This window comes from Haematobia irritans, chromosome 4 (assembly GCF_050003625.1).
Source record: "Haematobia irritans isolate KBUSLIRL chromosome 4, ASM5000362v1, whole genome shotgun sequence".
NCBI classification, from domain to species: domain Eukaryota; kingdom Metazoa; phylum Arthropoda; class Insecta; order Diptera; family Muscidae; genus Haematobia; species Haematobia irritans.
In genome coordinates, this window is record NC_134400.1 from 126,785,333 (window position 1) to 126,809,515 (window position 24,183).

Genomic DNA, 24,183 nt, shown 5'->3' on the forward strand with positions numbered 1-24,183 from the left:
TTTTGCACAGGGAGTAGAATTAGCATTGTTGCAATGTGCGCCAAATTTGGTTGAAATCGGTTCAGATTTAGATATAGCTCCCATATATAGCTTTCGCCCGATTTACACTCATATGACCACAGAGGCCAATTTTTATACCCTTCACCACTACTGTGGTACAGGGTATAATAAGTTTGTGCATTTGTATGTAACGCCAAGAAGGAGTAATCATAGACCAACCTTTTAGTATACGGATCGGCTTAGAATTAAATTCTGAGTCGATTTAGCGATGTCCGTCTGTCTGTCTGTCCGTCTGTCTGTCCGTCTGTCTGTCCGTCTGTCTGTCCGTCTGTCTGTCTGTCTGTCTGTCTGTCTGTTGATGTATTTTTGTGTGCAAAGTACAGCTCGCAGTTTTAGTCCGATTGTCCTAAAATTTAGTATAGGATCCTGTTTCGGCTCAAAGACGATCCCTATTGATTTTGGAAAAAATCGGTTCAGATTTAGATATAGCTGCCATATATATTTTTCACCGATCTGGTCATAATTGGCGTGTATATAAACCGATCTTCCTCAAATTCCGTACATCCGAATATTTTATGCATCTCGAAAAACTTGCAAAATATCAGCAAAATCGGTTCAGATTTAGATATAGCTCCCATATATAGCTTTCGCCCGATTTACACTCATTTGCCCACAGAGGCCAATTTTTTGCTCCGATTTAGTTGAAATTTTGCATAGGGAGTAGAATTAGCATTGTAACTATGCGTGCCAAATTTGCTTGAAATCGGTTCAGATTTGGATATATCTATATCTTTGGATATATAAATCTTTCGCCCGATTTACACTCATATGACCACAGAGGCCAATTTTTAACTCCGATTTAGTTGAAATTTTGCACAGGGTGTAGAATTAGCATTGTTGCAATGCGCGCCAAATTTGGTTGAAATAGGTTCAGTTTTAGATATAGCTCCCATATATAGCTTTCGCCCAATTTACACTCATATGACCACAGAGGCCAATTTTTAACTCTGATTTAGTTGAAATTTTGCACAGGGAGTAAAATAAGCATTGTTGCTATGCGTGCCAAATTTGGTTGAAATCGGTTAAGATTTAGATATAGCTCCCATATATATGTTTTTCTGATTTCGACAAAAATTGTCAAAATACCAACATTTTCCTTGTAAAATCGCCACTGCTTAGTCGAAAAGTTCTAAAAAGGACTCGAATTTTCCTAAACTTCTAACACATATATATCGAGCGATAAATCATAAATAAACTTTTTCGAAGTTTCCTTAAAATTGCTTCAGATTTAAACGTTTCCCATATTTTTTATACCCTTCACCACTACTGTGGTACAGGGTATAATAAGTTTGTGCATTTGTATGTAACGCCAAGAAGGAGTAATCATAGACCAACCTTTTAGTATACGGATCGGCTTAGAATTAAATTCTGAGTCGATTTAGCGATGTCCGTCTGTCTGTCCGTCTGTCCGTCTGTCTGTCCGTCTGTCTGTCTGTCTGTTGATGTATTTTTGTGTGCAAAGTACAGCTCGCAGTTTTAGTCCGATTGTCCTAAAATTGTCCTGTTTCGGCTCAAAGACGATCCCTATTGATTTTGGAAAAAATCGGTTCAGATTTAGATATAGCTGCCATATATATTTTTCACCGATCTGGTCATAACTGGCGTGTATATCAACCGATCTTCCTCAAATTCCGTACATCCGAATATTTTATGAGTCTCGAAAAAACTTGCAAAATATCAGCAAAATCGGTTCAGATTTAGATATAGCTCCCATATATAGCTTTCGCCCGATTTACACTCATTTGCCCACAGAGGCCAATTTTTTGCTCCGATTTAGTTGAAATTTTGCATAGGGAGTAGAATTAGCGTTGTAACTATGCGTGCCAAATTTGCTTGAAATCGGTTCAGATTTGGATATATCTCCCATATAAATCTTTCGCCCGATTTACACTCATATGACCACAGAGGCCAATTTTTAACTCCGATTTAGTTGAAATTTTGCACAGGGAGTAGAATTAGCATTGTTGCAATGTGCGCCAAATTTGGTTGAAATCGGTTCAGATTTAGATATAGCTCCCATATATAGCTTTCGCCCGATTTACACTCATATGACCACAGAGGCCAATTTTTATACCCTTCACCACTACTGTGGTACAGGGTATAATAAGTTTGTGCATTTGTATGTAACGCCAAGAAGGAGTAATCATAGACCAACCTTTTAGTATACGGATCGGCTTAGAATTAAATTCTGAGTCGATTTAGCGATGTCCGTCTGTCTGTCTGTCTGTCCGTCTGTCTGTCCGTCTGTCTGTCCGTCTGTCTGTCTGTCTGTCTGTCTGTTGATGTATTTTTGTGTGCAAAGTACAGCTCGCAGTTTTAGTCCGATTGTCCTAAAATTTAGTATAGGATCCTGTTTCGGCTCAAAGACGATCCCTATTGATTTTGGAAAAAATCGGTTCAGATTTAGATATAGCTGCCATATATATTTTTCACCGATCTGGTCATAATTGGCGTGTATATAAACCGATCTTCCTCAAATTCCGTACATCCGAATATTTTATGAATCTTGAAAAACTTGCAAAATATCAGCAAAATCGGTTCAGATTTAGATATAGCTCCCATATATAGATTTCGCCCGATTTACACTCATTTGCCCACAGAGGCCAATTTTTTGCTCCGATTTAGTTGAAATTTTGCATAGGGAGTAGAATTAACATTGTAACTATGCGTGCCAAATTTGCTTGAAATCGGTTCAGATTTGGATATATCTCCCATATAAATCTTTCGCCCGATTTACACTCATATGACCACAGAGGCCAATTTTTAACTCCGATTTAGTTGAAATTTTGCACAGGGTGTAGAATTAGCATTGTTGCAATGCGCGCCAAATTTGGTTGAAATAGGTTCAGATTTAGATATAGCTCCCATATATAGCTTTCGCCCAATTTACACTCATATGACCACAGAGGCCAATTTTTAACTCTGATTTAGTTGAAATTTTGCACAGGGAGTAAAATAAGCATTGTTGCTATGCGTGCCAAATTTGGTTGAAATCGGTTAAGATTTAGATATAGCTCCCATATATATGTTTTTCTGATTTCGACAAAAATTGTCAAAATACCAACATTTTCCTTGTAAAATCGCCACTGCTTAGTCGAAAAGTTCTAAAAAGGACTCTAATTTTCCTAAACTTCTAACACATATATATCGAGCGATAAATCATAAATAAACTTTTTCGAAGTTTCCTTAAAATTGCTTCAGATTTAAACGTTTCCCATATTTTTTATACCCTTCACCACTACTGTGGTACAGGGTATAATAAGTTTGTGCATTTGTATGTAACGCCAAGAAGGAGTAATCATAGACCAACCTTTTAGTATACGGATCGGCTTAGAATTAAATTCTGAGTCGATTTAGCGATGTCCGTCTGTCTGTCCGTCTGTCTGTCCGTCTGTCTGTCCGTCTGTCCGTCTGTCTGTCCGTCTGTCTGTCTGTCTGTCTGTTGATGTATTTTTGTGTGCAAAGTACAGCTCGCAGTTTTAGTCCGATTGTCCTAAAATTGTCCTGTTTCGGCTCAAAGACGATCCCTATTGATTTTGGAAAAAATCGGTTCAGATTTAGATATAGCTGCCATATATATTTTTCACCGATCTGGTCATAATTGGCGTGTATATCAACCGATCTTCCTCAAATTCCGTACATCCGAATATTTTATGAGTCTCGAAAAAACTTGCAAAATATCAGCAAAATCGGTTCAGATTTAGATATAGCTCCCATATATAGCTTTCGCCCGATTTACACTCATTTGCCACAGAGGCCAATTTTTTGCTCCGATTTAGTTGAAATTTTGCATAGGGAGTAGAATTAGCGTTGTAACTATGCGTGCCAAATTTGCTTGAAATCGGTTCAGATTTGGATATATCTCCCATATAAATCTTTCGCCCGATTTACACTCATATGACCACAGAGGCCAATTTTTAACTCCGATTTAGTTGAAATTTTGCACAGGGAGTAGAATTAGCATTGTTGCAATGTGCGCCAAATTTGGTTGAAATCGGTTCAGATTTAGATATAGCTCCCATATATAGCTTTCGCCCGATTTACACTCATATGACCACAGAGGCCAATTTTTAACTCTGATTTAGTTGAAATTTTGCACAGGGAGTAAAATAAGCATTGTTGCTATGCGTGCCAAATTTGGTTGAAATCGGTTAAGATTTAGATATAGCTCCCATATATATGTTTTTCTGATTTCGACAAAAATGGTCAAAATACCAACATTTTCCTTGTAAAATCGCCACTGCTTAGTCGAAGAGTTGTAAAAATGACTCTAATTTTCCTAAACTTCTAATACATATATATCGAGCGATAAATCATAAATAAACTTTTTCGATGTTTCCTTAAAATTGCTTCAGATTTAAACGTTTCCCATATTTTTATACCCTTCACCACTACTGTGGTACAGGGTATAATAAGTTTGTGCATTTGTATGTAACGCCAAGAAGGAGTAATCATAGACCAACCTTTTAGTATACGGATCGGCTTAGAATTAAATTCTGAGTCGATTTAGCGATGTCCGTCTGTCTGTCTGTCCGTCTGTCTGTCCGTCTGTCTGTCCGTCTGTCTGTCCGTCTGTCTGTCTGTCTGTCTGTCTGTCTGTTGATGTATTTTTGTGTGCAAAGTACAGCTCGCAGTTTTAGTCCGATTGTCCTAAAATTTAGTATAGGATCCTGTTTCGGCTCAAAGACGATCCCTATTGATTTTGGAAAAAATCGGTTCAGATTTAGATATAGCTGCCATATATATTTTTCACCGATCTGGTCATAATTGGCGTGTATATAAACCGATCTTCCTCAAATTCCGTACATCCGAATATTTTATGCATCTCGAAAAACTTGCAAAATATCAGCAAAATCGGTTCAGATTTAGATATAGCTCCCATATATAGCTTTCGCCCGATTTACACTCATTTGCCCACAGAGGCCAATTTTTTGCTCCGATTTAGTTGAAATTTTGCATAGGGAGTAGAATTAGCATTGTAACTATGCGTGCCAAATTTGCTTGAAATCGGTTCAGATTTGGATATATCTATATCTTTGGATATATAAATCTTTCGCCCGATTTACACTCATATGACCACAGAGGCCAATTTTTAACTCCGATTTAGTTGAAATTTTGCACAGGGTGTAGAATTAGCATTGTTGCAATGCGCGCCAAATTTGGTTGAAATAGGTTCAGTTTTAGATATAGCTCCCATATATAGCTTTCGCCCAATTTACACTCATATGACCACAGAGGCCAATTTTTAACTCTGATTTAGTTGAAATTTTGCACAGGGAGTAAAATAAGCATTGTTGCTATGCGTGCCAAATTTGGTTGAAATCGGTTAAGATTTAGATATAGCTCCCATATATATGTTTTTCTGATTTCGACAAAAATTGTCAAAATACCAACATTTTCCTTGTAAAATCGCCACTGCTTAGTCGAAAAGTTCTAAAAAGGACTCGAATTTTCCTAAACTTCTAACACATATATATCGAGCGATAAATCATAAATAAACTTTTTCGAAGTTTCCTTAAAATTGCTTCAGATTTAAACGTTTCCCATATTTTTTATACCCTTCACCACTACTGTGGTACAGGGTATAATAAGTTTGTGCATTTGTATGTAACGCCAAGAAGGAGTAATCATAGACCAACCTTTTAGTATACGGATCGGCTTAGAATTAAATTCTGAGTCGATTTAGCGATGTCCGTCTGTCTGTCCGTCTGTCCGTCTGTCTGTCCGTCTGTCTGTCTGTCTGTTGATGTATTTTTGTGTGCAAAGTACAGCTCGCAGTTTTAGTCCGATTGTCCTAAAATTGTCCTGTTTCGGCTCAAAGACGATCCCTATTGATTTTGGAAAAAATCGGTTCAGATTTAGATATAGCTGCCATATATATTTTTCACCGATCTGGTCATAACTGGCGTGTATATCAACCGATCTTCCTCAAATTCCGTACATCCGAATATTTTATGAGTCTCGAAAAAACTTGCAAAATATCAGCAAAATCGGTTCAGATTTAGATATAGCTCCCATATATAGCTTTCGCCCGATTTACACTCATTTGCCCACAGAGGCCAATTTTTTGCTCCGATTTAGTTGAAATTTTGCATAGGGAGTAGAATTAGCGTTGTAACTATGCGTGCCAAATTTGCTTGAAATCGGTTCAGATTTGGATATATCTCCCATATAAATCTTTCGCCCGATTTACACTCATATGACCACAGAGGCCAATTTTTAACTCCGATTTAGTTGAAATTTTGCACAGGGAGTAGAATTAGCATTGTTGCAATGTGCGCCAAATTTGGTTGAAATCGGTTCAGATTTAGATATAGCTCCCATATATAGCTTTCGCCCGATTTACACTCATATGACCACAGAGGGCAATTTTTATACCCTTCACCACTACTGTGGTACAGGGTATAATAAGTTTGTGCATTTGTATGTAACGCCAAGAAGGAGTAATCATAGACCAACCTTTTAGTATACGGATCGGCTTAGAATTAAATTCTGAGTCGATTTAGCGATGTCCGTCTGTCTGTCTGTCCGTCTGTCTGTCCGTCTGTCTGTCCGTCTGTCTGTCCGTCTGTCTGTCTGTCTGTCTGTCTGTTGATGTATTTTTGTGTGCAAAGTACAGCTCGCAGTTTTAGTCCGATTGTCCTAAAATTTAGTATAGGATCCTGTTTCGGCTCAAAGACGATCCCTATTGATTTTGGAAAAAATCGGTTCAGATTTAGATATAGCTGCCATATATATTTTTCACCGATCTGGTCATAATTGGCGTGTATATAAACCGATCTTCCTCAAATTCCGTACATCCGAATATTTTATGAATCTTGAAAAACTTGCAAAATATCAGCAAAATCGGTTCAGATTTAGATATAGCTCCCATATATAGATTTCGCCCGATTTACACTCATTTGCCCACAGAGGCCAATTTTTTGCTCCGATTTAGTTGAAATTTTGCATAGGGAGTAGAATTAACATTGTAACTATGCGTGCCAAATTTGCTTGAAATCGGTTCAGATTTGGATATATCTCCCATATAAATCTTTCGCCCGATTTACACTCATATGACCACAGAGGCCAATTTTTAACTCCGATTTAGTTGAAATTTTGCACAGGGTGTAGAATTAGCATTGTTGCAATGCGCGCCAAATTTGGTTGAAATAGGTTCAGATTTAGATATAGCTCCCATATATAGCTTTCGCCCAATTTACACTCATATGACCACAGAGGCCAATTTTTAACTCTGATTTAGTTGAAATTTTGCACAGGGAGTAAAATAAGCATTGTTGCTATGCGTGCCAAATTTGGTTGAAATCGGTTAAGATTTAGATATAGCTCCCATATATATGTTTTTCTGATTTCGACAAAAATTGTCAAAATACCAACATTTTCCTTGTAAAATCGCCACTGCTTAGTCGAAAAGTTCTAAAAAGGACTCTAATTTTCCTAAACTTCTAACACATATATATCGAGCGATAAATCATAAATAAACTTTTTCGAAGTTTCCTTAAAATTGCTTCAGATTTAAACGTTTCCCATATTTTTTATACCCTTCACCACTACTGTGGTACAGGGTATAATAAGTTTGTGCATTTGTATGTAACGCCAAGAAGGAGTAATCATAGACCAACCTTTTAGTATACGGATCGGCTTAGAATTAAATTCTGAGTCGATTTAGCGATGTCCGTCTGTCTGTCCGTCTGTCTGTCCGTCTGTCTGTCCGTCTGTCCGTCTGTCTGTCCGTCTGTCTGTCTGTCTGTCTGTTGATGTATTTTTGTGTGCAAAGTACAGCTCGCAGTTTTAGTCCGATTGTCCTAAAATTGTCCTGTTTCGGCTCAAAGACGATCCCTATTGATTTTGGAAAAAATCGGTTCAGATTTAGATATAGCTGCCATATATATTTTTCACCGATCTGGTCATAATTGGCGTGTATATCAACCGATCTTCCTCAAATTCCGTACATCCGAATATTTTATGAGTCTCGAAAAAACTTGCAAAATATCAGCAAAATCGGTTCAGATTTAGATATAGCTCCCATATATAGCTTTCGCCCGATTTACACTCATTTGCCACAGAGGCCAATTTTTTGCTCCGATTTAGTTGAAATTTTGCATAGGGAGTAGAATTAGCGTTGTAACTATGCGTGCCAAATTTGCTTGAAATCGGTTCAGATTTGGATATATCTCCCATATAAATCTTTCGCCCGATTTACACTCATATGACCACAGAGGCCAATTTTTAACTCCGATTTAGTTGAAATTTTGCACAGGGAGTAGAATTAGCATTGTTGCAATGTGCGCCAAATTTGGTTGAAATCGGTTCAGATTTAGATATAGCTCCCATATATAGCTTTCGCCCGATTTACACTCATATGACCACAGAGGCCAATTTTTAACTCTGATTTAGTTGAAATTTTGCACAGGGAGTAAAATAAGCATTGTTGCTATGCGTGCCAAATTTGGTTGAAATCGGTTAAGATTTAGATATAGCTCCCATATATATGTTTTTCTGATTTCGACAAAAATGGTCAAAATACCAACATTTTCCTTGTAAAATCGCCACTGCTTAGTCGAAGAGTTGTAAAAATGACTCTAATTTTCCTAAACTTCTAATACATATATATCGAGCGATAAATCATAAATAAACTTTTTCGATGTTTCCTTAAAATTGCTTCAGATTTAAACGTTTCCCATATTTTTTTTTTACTAACATTGTGTTCCACCCTAGTGCATTAGCCGACTTAAATTTTGAGTCTATAGATTTTGTAGAAGTCTATCAAATTCTGTCCAGATCGAGTGATTTTTAAACGTATGTATTTGGGACAAACCTTTATATATAGCCCCCAACACATTTGACGGATGTGATATGGTATCGAAAATTTAGATCTACAAAGTGGTGCAGGGTATAATATAGTCGGCCCCGCCCGACTTTAGACTTTCCTTACTGGTTAACTCTGATTTAGTTGAAATTTTGCACAGGGAGTAAAATAAGCATTGTTGCTATGCGTGCCAAATTTGGTTGAAATCGGTTAAGATTTAGATATAGCTCCCATATATATGTTTTTCTGATTTCGACAAAAATGGTCAAAATACCAACATTTTCCTTGTAAAATCGCCACTGCTTAGTCGAAGAGTTGTAAAAATGACTCTAATTTTCCTAAACTTCTAATACATATATATCGAGCGATAAATCATAAATAAACTTTTTCGAAGTTTCCTTAAAATTGCTTCAGATTTAAACGTTTCCCATATTTTTATACCCTTCACCACTACTGTGGTACAGGGTATAATAAGTTTGTGCATTTGTATGTAACGCCAAGAAGGAGTAATCATAGACCAACCTTTTAGTATACGGATCGGCTTAGAATTAAATTCTGAGTCGATTTAGCGATGTCCGTCTGTCTGTCTGTCCGTCTGTCTGTCCGTCTGTCTGTCCGTCTGTCTGTCCGTCTGTCTGTCTGTCTGTCTGTCTGTTGATGTATTTTTGTGTGCAAAGTACAGCTCGCAGTTTTAGTCCGATTGTCCTAAAATTTAGTATAGGATCCTGTTTCGGCTCAAAGACGATCCCTATTGATTTTGGAAAAAATCGGTTCAGATTTAGATATAGCTGCCATATATATTTTTCACCGATCTGGTCATAATTGGCGTGTATATAAACCGATCTTCCTCAAATTCCGTACATCCGAATATTTTATGCATCTCGAAAAACTTGCAAAATATCAGCAAAATCGGTTCAGATTTAGATATAGCTCCCATATATAGCTTTCGCCCGATTTACACTCATTTGCCCACAGAGGCCAATTTTTTGCTCCGATTTAGTTGAAATTTTGCATAGGGAGTAGAATTAGCATTGTAACTATGCGTGCCAAATTTGCTTGAAATCGGTTCAGATTTGGATATATCTATATCTTTGGATATATAAATCTTTCGCCCGATTTACACTCATATGACCACAGAGGCCAATTTTTAACTCCGATTTAGTTGAAATTTTGCACAGGGTGTAGAATTAGCATTGTTGCAATGCGCGCCAAATTTGGTTGAAATAGGTTCAGTTTTAGATATAGCTCCCATATATAGCTTTCGCCCAATTTACACTCATATGACCACAGAGGCCAATTTTTAACTCTGATTTAGTTGAAATTTTGCACAGGGAGTAAAATAAGCATTGTTGCTATGCGTGCCAAATTTGGTTGAAATCGGTTAAGATTTAGATATAGCTCCCATATATATGTTTTTCTGATTTCGACAAAAATTGTCAAAATACCAACATTTTCCTTGTAAAATCGCCACTGCTTAGTCGAAAAGTTCTAAAAAGGACTCGAATTTTCCTAAACTTCTAACACATATATATCGAGCGATAAATCATAAATAAACTTTTTCGAAGTTTCCTTAAAATTGCTTCAGATTTAAACGTTTCCCATATTTTTTATACCCTTCACCACTACTGTGGTACAGGGTATAATAAGTTTGTGCATTTGTATGTAACGCCAAGAAGGAGTAATCATAGACCAACCTTTTAGTATACGGATCGGCTTAGAATTAAATTCTGAGTCGATTTAGCGATGTCCGTCTGTCTGTCCGTCTGTCCGTCTGTCCGTCTGTCTGTCCGTCTGTCTGTCTGTCTGTTGATGTATTTTTGTGTGCAAAGTACAGCTCGCAGTTTTAGTCCGATTGTCCTAAAATTGTCCTGTTTCGGCTCAAAGACGATCCCTATTGATTTTGGAAAAAATCGGTTCAGATTTAGATATAGCTGCCATATATATTTTTCACCGATCTGGTCATAACTGGCGTGTATATCAACCGATCTTCCTCAAATTCCGTACATCCGAATATTTTATGAGTCTCGAAAAAACTTGCAAAATATCAGCAAAATCGGTTCAGATTTAGATATAGCTCCCATATATAGCTTTCGCCCGATTTACACTCATTTGCCCACAGAGGCCAATTTTTTGCTCCGATTTAGTTGAAATTTTGCATAGGGAGTAGAATTAGCGTTGTAACTATGCGTGCCAAATTTGCTTGAAATCGGTTCAGATTTGGATATATCTCCCATATAAATCTTTCGCCCGATTTACACTCATATGACCACAGAGGCCAATTTTTAACTCCGATTTAGTTGAAATTTTGCACAGGGAGTAGAATTAGCATTGTTGCAATGTGCGCCAAATTTGGTTGAAATCGGTTCAGATTTAGATATAGCTCCCATATATAGCTTTCGCCCGATCTACACTCATATGACCACAGAGGCCAATTTTTATACCCTTCACCACTACTGTGGTACAGGGTATAATAAGTTTGTGCATTTGTATGTAACGCCAAGAAGGAGTAATCATAGACCAACCTTTTAGTATACGGATCGGCTTAGAATTAAATTCTGAGTCGATTTAGCGATGTCCGTCTGTCTGTCTGTCCGTCTGTCTGTCCGTCTGTCTGTCCGTCTGTCTGTCCGTCTGTCTGTCTGTCTGTCTGTCTGTTGATGTATTTTTGTGTGCAAAGTACAGCTCGCAGTTTTAGTCCGATTGTCCTAAAATTTAGTATAGGATCCTGTTTCGGCTCAAAGACGATCCCTATTGATTTTGGAAAAAATCGGTTCAGATTTAGATATAGCTGCCATATATATTTTTCACCGATCTGGTCATAATTGGCGTGTATATAAACCGATCTTCCTCAAATTCCGTACATCCGAATATTTTATGAATCTTGAAAAACTTGCAAAATATCAGCAAAATTTAGTATAGGATCCTGTTTCGGCTCAAAGACGATCCCTATTGATTTTGGAAAAAATCGGTTCAGATTTAGATATAGCTGCCATATATATTTTTCACCGATCTGGTCATAATTGGCGTGTATATAAACCGATCTTCCTCAAATTCCGTACATCCGAATATTTTATGAATCTTGAAAAACTTGCAAAATATCAGCAAAATCGGTTCAGATTTAGATATAGCTCCCATATATAGATTTCGCCCGATTTACACTCATTTGCCCACAGAGGCCAATTTTTTGCTCCGATTTAGTTGAAATTTTGCATAGGGAGTAGAATTAACATTGTAACTATGCGTGCCAAATTTGCTTGAAATCGGTTCAGATTTGGATATATCTCCCATATAAATCTTTCGCCCGATTTACACTCATATGACCACAGAGGCCAATTTTTAACTCCGATTTAGTTGAAATTTTGCACAGGGTGTAGAATTAGCATTGTTGCAATGCGCGCCAAATTTGGTTGAAATAGGTTCAGATTTAGATATAGCTCCCATATATAGCTTTCGCCCAATTTACACTCATATGACCACAGAGGCCAATTTTTAACTCTGATTTAGTTGAAATTTTGCACAGGGAGTAAAATAAGCATTGTTGCTATGCGTGCCAAATTTGGTTGAAATCGGTTAAGATTTAGATATAGCTCCCATATATATGTTTTTCTGATTTCGACAAAAATTGTCAAAATACCAACATTTTCCTTGTAAAATCGCCACTGCTTAGTCGAAAAGTTCTAAAAAGGACTCTAATTTTCCTAAACTTCTAACACATATATATCGAGCGATAAATCATAAATAAACTTTTTCGAAGTTTCCTTAAAATTGCTTCAGATTTAAACGTTTCCCATATTTTTTATACCCTTCACCACTACTGTGGTACAGGGTATAATAAGTTTGTGCATTTGTATGTAACGCCAAGAAGGAGTAATCATAGACCAACCTTTTAGTATACGGATCGGCTTAGAATTAAATTCTGAGTCGATTTAGCGATGTCCGTCTGTCTGTCCGTCTGTCTGTCCGTCTGTCTGTCCGTCTGTCCGTCTGTCTGTCCGTCTGTCTGTCTGTCTGTCTGTTGATGTATTTTTGTGTGCAAAGTACAGCTCGCAGTTTTAGTCCGATTGTCCTAAAATTGTCCTGTTTCGGCTCAAAGACGATCCCTATTGATTTTGGAAAAAATCGGTTCAGATTTAGATATAGCTGCCATATATATTTTTCACCGATCTGGTCATAATTGGCGTGTATATCAACCGATCTTCCTCAAATTCCGTACATCCGAATATTTTATGAGTCTCGAAAAAACTTGCAAAATATCAGCAAAATCGGTTCAGATTTAGATATAGCTCCCATATATAGCTTTCGCCCGATTTACACTCATTTGCCACAGAGGCCAATTTTTTGCTCCGATTTAGTTGAAATTTTGCATAGGGAGTAGAATTAGCGTTGTAACTATGCGTGCCAAATTTGCTTGAAATCGGTTCAGATTTGGATATATCTCCCATATAAATCTTTCGCCCGATTTACACTCATATGACCACAGAGGCCAATTTTTAACTCCGATTTAGTTGAAATTTTGCACAGGGAGTAGAATTAGCATTGTTGCTATGCGTGCTAAATTTGGTTGAAATCGGTTCAGATTTAGATATAGCTCCCATATATATGTTTTTCTGATTTCGACAAAAATGGTCAAAATACCAACATTTTCCTTGTAAAATCGCCACTGCTTAGTCGAAGAGTTGTAAAAATGACTCTAATTTTCCTAAACTTCTAATACATATATATCGAGCGATAAATCATAAATAAACTTTTTCGATGTTTCCTTAAAATTGCTTCAGATTTAAACGTTTCCCATATTTTTTTTTTACTAACATTGTGTTCCACCCTAGTGCATTAGCCGACTTAAATTTTGAGTCTATAGATTTTGTAGAAGTCTATCAAATTCTGTCCAGATCGAGTGATTTTTAAACGTATGTATTTGGGACAAACCTTTATATATAGCCCCCAACACATTTGACGGATGTGATATGGTATCGAAAATTTAGATCTACAAAGTGGTGCAGGGTATAATATAGTCGGCCCCGCCCGACTTTAGACTTTCCTTACTGGTTAACTCTGATTTAGTTGAAATTTTGGACAGGGAGTAAAATAAGCATTGTTGCTATGCGTGCCAAATTTGGTTGAAATCGGTTAAGATTTAGATATAGCTCCCATATATATGTTTTTCTGATTTCGACAAAAATGGTCAAAATACCAACATTTTCCTTGTAAAATCGCCACTGCTTAGTCGAAGAGTTGTAAAAATGACTCTAATTTTCCTAAACTTCTAATACATATATATCGAGCGATAAATCATAAATAAACTTTTTCGAAGTTTCCTTAAAATTGCTTCAGATTTAAACGTTTCCCATATTTTTATACCCTTCACCACTACTGTGGTACAGGGTATAATAAGTTTGTGCATTTGTATGTAACGCCAAGAAGGAGTAATCATAGACCAACCTTTTAGTATACGGATCGGCTTAGAATTAAATTCTGAGTCGATTTAGCGATGTCCGTCTGTCTGTCTGTCCGTCTGTCTGTCCGTCTGTCTGTCCGTCTGTCTGTCTGTCTGTCGGTCTGTCTGTTGATGTATTTTTGTGTGCAAAGTACAGCTCGCAGTTTTAGTCCGATTGTCCTAAAATATAGTATAGGATCCTGTTTCGGCTCAAAGACGATCCCTATTGATTTTGGAAAAAATCGGTTCAGATTTAGATATAGCTGCCATATATATTTTTCACCGATCTGGTCATAATTGGCGTGTATATCAACCGATCTTCCTCAAATTCCGTACATCCGAATATTTTATGAGTCTCGAAAAAACTTGCAAAATATCAGCAAAATCGGTTCAGATTTAGATATAGCTCCCATATATAGCTTTCGCCCGATTTACACTCATTTGCCCACAGAGGCCAATTTTTTGCTCCGATTTAGTTGAAATTTTGCATAGGGAGTAGAATTAGCGTTGTAACTATGCGTGCCAAATTTGCTTGAAATCGGTTCAGATTTGGATATATCTCCCATATAAATCTTTCGCCCGATTTACACTCATATGACCACAGAGGCCAATTTTTAACTCCGATTTAGTTGAAATTTTGCACAGGGAGTAGAATTAGCATTGTTGCAATGTGCGCCAAATTTGGTTGAAATCGGTTCAGATTTAGATATAGCTCCCATATATAGCTTTCGCCCGATTTACACTCATATGACCACAGAGGCCAATTTTTAACTCTGATTTAGTTGAAATTTTGCACAGGGAGTAAAATAAGCATTGTTGCTATGCGTGCCAAATTTGGTTGAAATCGGTTAAGATTTAGATATAGCTCCCATATATATGTTTTTCTGATTTCGACAAAAATGGTCAAAATACCAACATTTTCCTTGTAAAATCGCCACTGCTTAGTCGAAGAGTTGTAAAAATGACTCTAATTTTCCTAAACTTCTAATACATATATATCGAGCGATAAATCATAAATAAACTTTTTCGAAGTTTCCTTAAAATTGCTTCAGATTTAAACGTTTCCCATATTTTTATACCCTTCACCACTACTGTGGTACAGGGTATAATAAGTTTGTGCATTTGTATGTAACGCCAAGAAGGAGTAATCATAGACCAACCTTTTAGTATACGGATCGGCTTAGAATTAAATTCTGAGTCGATTTAGCGATGTCCGTCTGTCTGTCTGTCCGTCTGTCTGTCCGTCTGTCTGTCCGTCTGTCTGTCCGTCTGTCTGTCTGTCTGTCTGTCTGTCTGTTGATGTATTTTTGTGTGCAAAGTACAGCTCGCAGTTTTAGTCCGATTGTCCTAAAATTTAGTATAGGATCCTGTTTCGGCTCAAAGACGATCCCTATTGATTTTGGAAAAAATCGGTTCAGATTTAGATATAGCTGCCATATATATTTTTCACCGATCTGGTCATAATTGGCGTGTATATAAACCGATCTTCCTCAAATTCCGTACATCCGAATATTTTATGCATCTCGAAAAACTTGCAAAATATCAGCAAAATCGGTTCAGATTTAGATATAGCTCCCATATATAGCTTTCGCCCGATTTACACTCATTTGCCCACAGAGGCCAATTTTTTGCTCCGATTTAGTTGAAATTTTGCATAGGGAGTAGAATTAGCATTGTAACTATGCGTGCCAAATTTGCTTGAAATCGGTTCAGATTTGGATATATCTATATCTTTGGATATATAAATCTTTCGCCCGATTTACACTCATATGACCACAGAGGCCAATTTTTAACTCCGATTTAGTTGAAATTTTGCACAGGGTGTAGAATTAGCATTGTTGCAATGCGCGCCAAATTTGGTTGAAATAGGTTCAGTTTTAGATATAGCTCCCATATATAGCTTTCGCCCAATTTACACTCATATGACCACAGAGGCCAATTTTTAACTCTGATTTAGTTGAAATTTTGCACAGGGAGTAAAATAAGCATTGTTGCTATGCGTGCCAAATTTGGTTGAAATCGGTTAAGATTTAGATATAGCTCCCATATATATGTTTTTCTGATTTCGACAAAAATTGTCAAAATACCAACATTTTCCTTGTAAAATCGCCACTGCTTAGTCGAAAAGTTCTAAAAAGGACTCGAATTTTCCTAAACTTCTAACACATATATATCGAGCGATAAATCATAAATAAACTTTTTCGAAGTTTCCTTAAAATTGCTTCAGATTTAAACGTTTCCCATATTTTTTATACCCTTCACCACTACTGTGGTACAGGGTATAATAAGTTTGTGCATTTGTATGTAACGCCAAGAAGGAGTAATCATAGACCAACCTTTTAGTATACGGATCGGCTTAGAATTAAATTCTGAGTCGATTTAGCGATGTCCGTCTGTCTGTCCGTCTGTCCGTCTGTCCGTCTGTCTGTCTGTCTGTTGATGTATTTTTGTGTGCAAAGTACAGCTCGCAGTTTTAGTCCGATTGTCCTAAAATTGTCCTGTTTCGGCTCAAAGACGATCCCTATTGATTTTGGAAAAAATCGGTTCAGATTTAGATATAGCTGCCATATATATTTGTCACCGATCAGGTCATAATTGGCATGTATATCAACCGATCTTCCTCAAATTCCGTACATCCGAATATTTTATCAGTCTCGAAAAACTTGCAAAATATCAGCAAAATCGGTTCAGATTTAGATATAGCTCCCATATATAGCTTTCGCCCGATTTACACTCATATGACCACAGAGGCCAATTTTTAACTCCGATTTAGTTGAAATTTTGCACAGGGAGTAGAATTAGCATTGTAGCCATGCGTGCCAAATTTGGTTGAAATCGGTTCAGATTTAGATATATCTCCCATATATACCTTTCGCCCGATTTACACTCATATGACCACAGAGGCCAATTTTTAACTCCGATTTAGTTGAAATTTTGCAAAGGGAGTAGAATTAGCATTGTTACTATGCGTGCCAAATTTGGTTGAAATCGGTTCAGATTTGGATATAGCTCCCATATATAGCTTTCGCCCGATTTACACTCATATGACCACAGAGGCTAATTTTTTGCTCCGATTTAGTTGAAATTTTGCACAGGGAGTAGAATTAGCATTGTAGCTATGCGTACCAAATTTGACCAACCTTTTAGTATACGGATCGGCTTAGAATTAAATTCTGAGTCGATTTAGCGATGTCCGTCTGTCTGTCTGTCTGTCCGTCTGTCTGTCCGTCTGTCTGTCTGTCCGTCTGTCTGTCTGTCCGTCTGTCTGTCCGTCTGTCTGTCCGTCTGTCTGTCTGTCTGTCTGTCTGTCTGTTGATGTATTTTTGTGTGCAAAGTACAGCTCGCAGTTTTAGTCCGATTGTCCTAAAATTTGGTACAGGGTCCTGTTTCGGCTCAAAGACGATCCCTATTGATTTTGGAAAAAATCGGTTCAGATTTAGATATAGCTGCCATATATATTTGTCACCGATCTGGTCATAATTGGCGTGTATATCAACCGATCTTCCTCAAATTCCGTACATCCGAATATTTTATGAGTCTCGAAAAACTTGCAAAATATCAGCAAAATCGGTTCAGATTTAGATATAGCTCCCATATATAGCTTTCGCCCGATTTACACTCATATGACCACAGAGGCCAATTTTTAACTCCGATTTAGTTGAAATTTTGCACAGGGAGTAGAATTAGCATTGTAGCCATGCGTGCCAAATTTGGTTGAAATCGGTTCAGATTTAGATATATCTCCCATATATACCTTTCGCCAGATTTACACTCATATGACCACAGAGGCCAATTTTTAACTCCGATTTAGTTGAAATTTTGCAAAGGGAGTAGAATTAGCATTGTTACTATGCGTGCCAAATTTGGTTGAAATCGGTTCAGATTTGGATATATCTCCCATATATAGCTTTCGCCCGATTTACACTCATATGACCACAGAGGCCGATTTTTAACTCCGATTTAGTTGAAATTTTGCACAGGGAGTAGAATTAGCATTGTAACTATGCGTGCCAAATTTGGTTGAAATCGGTTCAGATTTAGATATAGCTCCCATATATAGCTTTCGCCCGATTTACACTCATATGTCCACAGAGGCCAATTTTTAACTCCGATTTAGTTGAAATTTTGCACAGGGAGGAGAATTAGCATTGTTGCTATGCGTGCTAAATTTGGTTGAAATCGGTTCAGATTTAGATATAGCTCCCATATATATGTTTTTCTGATTTCGACAAAAATGGTCAAAATACCAACATTTTCCTTGTAAAATCGCCACTGCTTAGTCGAAAGGTTGTAAAAATGACTCTAATTTTCCTAAACTTCTAATACATATATATCGAGCGATAAATCATAAATAAACTTTTTTGAAGTTTCCTTAAAATTGCTTCAGATTTAAACGTTTCCCATATTTATACCCTTCTCCACTACTGTGGTACAGGGTATAATAAGTTTGTGCATTTGTATGTAACGCCAAGAAGGAAAAGTCTGAGACCCATCGTTTGGTATACCGATCGTCTTAGAATTAAATTCTGAGTCGATTTAGCGATGTCCGTCTGTCTGTCTGTCTGTCCGTCTGTCTGTCTGTTGATGTATTTTTGTGTGCAAAGTACAGCTCGCAGTTTTAGTCCGATTGTCCTAAAATTTGGTACGGGGTCCTGTTTCGGCTCAAAGACGATCCCTATTGATTTTGGAAAAAATCGGTTCAGATTTAGATATAGCTGCCATATATATTTTTCACCGATCTGGTCATAATTGGCGTGTATATCAACCGATCTTCCTCAAATTTCGTACATCTCAATATTTTATGAGTCTCGAAAAACTTGCAAAATATCATCCAAATCGGTTCAGATTTAGATATAGCTCCCATATATAGCTTTCGCCCGATTTACACTCCTTTGTCCACAGAGGCCAATTTTTTGCTCCGATTTAGATGAAATTTTGCACAGGGAGTAGAATTAGCATTATAGCTATGCGTGTCAAATTTGGTGGAAATCGGTTCAGATTTGGATATAGCTCCCATATATAGCTTTCGCCCGATTTACACTCATATGACCACAGAGGCTAATTTTTTGCTCCGATTTAGTTGAAATTTTGCACAGGGAGTAGAATTAGCATTGTTGCTATGCGTGCCAAATTTGATTGGAATCGGTTCAGATTTAGATATAGCTCCCATATATAGCTTTCGCCCGATTTACACTCATATGACCACAGAGGCAAATTTTTTGCTCTGATTTAGTTGAAATTTTGCACAGGGAGTAGAATTAGCATTGTTGCTATGCGTGCCAAATTTGGTTGAAATCGGTTCAGATTTAGATATAGCTCCCATATATATGTTTTTCTGATTTCGACAAAAATTGTCAAAATACCAACATTTTCCTTGTAAAATCGCCACTGCTTAGTCGAATAATTGAAAAAATGACCCTAATTTTCTTAAACTCCTTATACATATATATCGAGCGATAAATCATAAATAAACTTTTGCGAAATTTCCTTAAAATTGCTTCAGATTTATATGTTTCCCATATTTATACCCTTCACCACTACTGTGGTACAGGGTATAATAAGTTTGTGCATTTGTATGTAACGCCAAGAAGGAGTAATCATAGACCAACCTTTTAGTATACGGATCGGCTTAGAATTAAATTCTGAGTCGATTTGGCGATGTCCGTCTGTCTGTCTGTCCGTCTGTCTGTCCGTCTGTCTGTCCGTCTGTCTGTCCGTCTGTCTGTCTGTCTGTCTGTTGATGTATTTTTGTGTGCAAAGTACAGCTCGCAATTTTAGTCCGATTGTCCTAAAATTTAGTATAGGATCCTGTTTCGGCTCAAAGACGATCCCTATTGATTTTGGAAAACATCGGTTCAGATTTAGATATAGCTGCCATATATATTTTTCACCGATCTGGTCATAATTGGCGTGTATATAAACCGATCTTCCTCAAATTCCGTACATCCGAATATTTTATGAGTCTCGAAAAACTTGCAAAATATCAGCAAAATCGGTTCAGATTTAGATATAGCTCCCATATATAGCTTTCGCCCGATTTACACTCATTTGCCCACAGAGGCCAATTTTTTGCTCCGATTTAGTTGAAATTTTGCATAGGGAGTAGAATTAGCGTTGTAACTATGCGTGCCAAATTTGCTTGAAATCGGTTCAGATTTGGATATATCTCCCATATAAATCTTTCGCCCGATTTACACTCATATGACCACAGAGGCCAATTTTTAACTCCGATTTAGTTGAAATTTTGCACAGGGAGTAGAATTAGCATTGTTGCAATGCTCGCCAAATTTGTTTGAAATCGGTTCAGATTTAGATATAGCTCCCATATATAGCTTTCGCCCAATTTACACTCATATGACCACAGAGGCCAATTTTTAACTCTGATTTAGTTGAAATTTTGCACAAGGAGTAAAATAAGCATTGTTGCTATGCGTGCCAAATTTGGTTGAAATCGGTTAAGATTTAGATATAGCTCCCATATATATGTTTTTCTGATTTCGACAAAAATGGTCAAAATACAACATTTTCCTTGTAAAATCGCCACTGCTTAGTCGAAAAGTTCTAAAAAGGACTCTAATTTTCCTAAACTTCTAACACATATATATCGAGCGATAAATCATAAATAAACTTTTTCGAAGTTTCCTTAAAATTGCTTCAGATTTAAACGTTTCCCATATTTTTTATACCCTTCACCACTACTGTGGTACAGGGTATAATAAGTTTGTGCATTTGTATGTAACGCCAAGAAGGAGTAATCATAGACCAACCTTTTAGTATACGGATCGGCTTAGAATTAAATTCTGAGTCGATTTAGCGATGTCCGTCTGTCTGTCTGTCTGTCCGTCTGTCTGTCCGTCTGTCTGTCTGTCTGTCGGTCTGTCTGTTGATGTATTTTTGTGTGCAAAGTACAGCTCGCAGTTTTAGTCCGATTGTCCTAAAATTTAGTATAGGATCCTGTTTCGGCTCAAAGACGATCCCTATTGATTTTGGAAAAAATCGGTTCAGATTTAGATATAGCTGCCATATATATTTTTCACCGATCTGGTCATAATTGGCGTGTATATCAACCGATCTTCCTCAAATTCCGTACATCCGAATATTTTATGAGTCTCGAAAAAACTTGCAAAATATCAGCAAAATCGGTTCAGATTTAGATATAGCTCCCATATATAGCTTTCGCCCGATTTACACTCATTTGCCCACAGAGGCCAATTTTTTGCTCCGATTTAGTTGAAATTTTGCATAGGGAGTAGAATTAGCGTTGTAACTATGCGTGCCAAATTTGCTTGAAATCGGTTCAGATTTGGATATATCTCCCATATAAATCTTTCGCCCGATTTACACTCATATGACCACAGAGGCCAATTTTTAACTCCGATTTAGTTGAAATTTTGCACAGGGAGTAGAATTAGCATTGTTGCAATGTGCGCCAAATTTGGTTGAAATCGGTTCAGATTTAGATATAGCTCCCATATATAGCTTTCGCCCGATTTACACTCATATGGCCACAGAGGCCAATTTTTAACTCTGATTTAGTTGAAATTTTGGACAGGGAGTAAAATAAGCATTGTTGCTATGCGTGCCAAATTTGGTTGAAATCGGTTAAGATTTAGATATAGCTCCCATATATATGTTTTTCTGATTTCGACAAAAATGGTCAAAATACCAACATTTTCCTTGTAAAATCGCCACTGCTTAGTCGAAGAGTTGTAAAAATGACTCTAATTTTCCTAAACTTCTAATACATATATATCGAGCGATAAATCATAAATAAACTTTTTCGAAGTTTCCTTAAAATTGCTTCAGATTTAAACGTTTCCCATATTTTTATACCCTTCACCACTACTGTGGTACAGGGTATAATAAGTTTGTGCATTTGTATGTAACGCCAAGAAGGAGTAATCATAGACCAACCTTTTAGTATACGGATCGGCTTAGAATTAAATTCTGAGTCGATTTAGCGATGTCCGTCTGTCTGTCTGTCCGTCTGTCTGTCCGTCTGTCTGTCCGTCTGTCTGTCTGTCTGTCGGTCTGTCTGTTGATGTATTTTTGTGTGCAAAGTACAGCTCGCAGTTTTAGTCCGATTGTCCTAAAATATAGTATAGGATCCTGTTTCGGCTCAAAGACGATCCCTATTGATTTTGGAAAAAATCGGTTCAGATTTAGATATAGCTGCCATATATATTTTTCACCGATCTGGTCATAATTGGCGTGTATATCAACCGATCTTCCTCAAATTCCGTACATCCGAATATTTTATGAGTCTCGAAAAAACTTGCAAAATATCAGCAAAATCGGTTCAGATTTAGATATAGCTCCCATATATAGCTTTCGCCCGATTTACACTCATTTGCCCACAGAGGCCAATTTTTTGCTCCGATTTAGTTGAAATTTTGCATAGGGAGTAGAATTAGCGTTGTAACTATGCGTGCCAAATTTGCTTGAAATCGGTTCAGATTTGGATATATCTCCCATATAAATCTTTCGCCCGATTTACACTCATATGACCACAGAGGCCAATTTTTAACTCCGATTTAGTTGAAATTTTGCACAGGGAGTAGAATTAGCATTGTTGCAATGTGCGCCAAATTTGGTTGAAATCGGTTCAGATTTAGATATAGCTCCCATATATAGCTTTCGCCCGATTTACACTCATATGACCACAGAGGCCAATTTTTAACTCTGATTTAGTTGAAATTTTGCACAGGGAGTAAAATAAGCATTGTTGCTATGCGTGCCAAATTTGGTTGAAATCGGTTAAGATTTAGATATAGCTCCCATATATATGTTTTTCTGATTTCGACAAAAATGGTCAAAATACCAACATTTTCCTTGTAAAATCGCCACTGCTTAGTCGAAGAGTTGTAAAAATGACTCTAATTTTCCTAAACTTCTAATACATATATATCGAGCGATAAATCATAAATAAACTTTTTCGAAGTTTCCTTAAAATTGCTTCAGATTTAAACGTTTCCCATATTTTTATACCCTTCACCACTACTGTGGTACAGGGTATAATAAGTTTGTGCATTTGTATGTAACGCCAAGAAGGAGTAATCATAGACCAACCTTTTAGTATACGGATCGGCTTAGAATTAAATTCTGAGTCGATTTAGCGATGTCCGTCTGTCTGTCTGTCCGTCTGTCTGTCCGTCTGTCTGTCCGTCTGTCTGTCCGTCTGTCTGTCTGTCTGTCTGTCTGTCTGTCTGTTGATGTATTTTTGTGTGCAAAGTACAGCTCGCAGTTTTAGTCCGATTGTCCTAAAATTTAGTATAGGATCCTGTTTCGGCTCAAAGACGATCCCTATTGATTTTGGAAAAAATCGGTTCAGATTTAGATATAGCTGCCATATATATTTTTCACCGATCTGGTCATAATTGGCGTGTATATAAACCGATCTTCCTCAAATTCCGTACATCCGAATATTTTATGCATCTCGAAAAACTTGCAAAATATCAGCAAAATCGGTTCAGATTTAGATATAGCTCCCATATATAGCTTTCGCCCGATTTACACTCATTTGCCCACAGAGGCCAATTTTTTGCTCCGATTTAGTTGAAATTTTGCATAGGGAGTAGAATTAGCATTGTAACTATGCGTGCCAAATTTGCTTGAAATCGGTTCAGATTTGGATATATCTATATCTTTGGATATATAAATCTTTCGCCCGATTTACACTCATATGACCACAGAGGCCAATTTTTAACTCCGATTTAGTTGAAATTTTGCACAGGGTGTAGAATTAGCATTGTTGCAATGCGCGCCAAATTTGGTTGAAATAGGTTCAGTTTTAGATATAGCTCCCATATATAGCTTTCGCCCAATTTACACTCATATGACCACAGAGGCCAATTTTTAACTCTGATTTAGTTGAAATTTT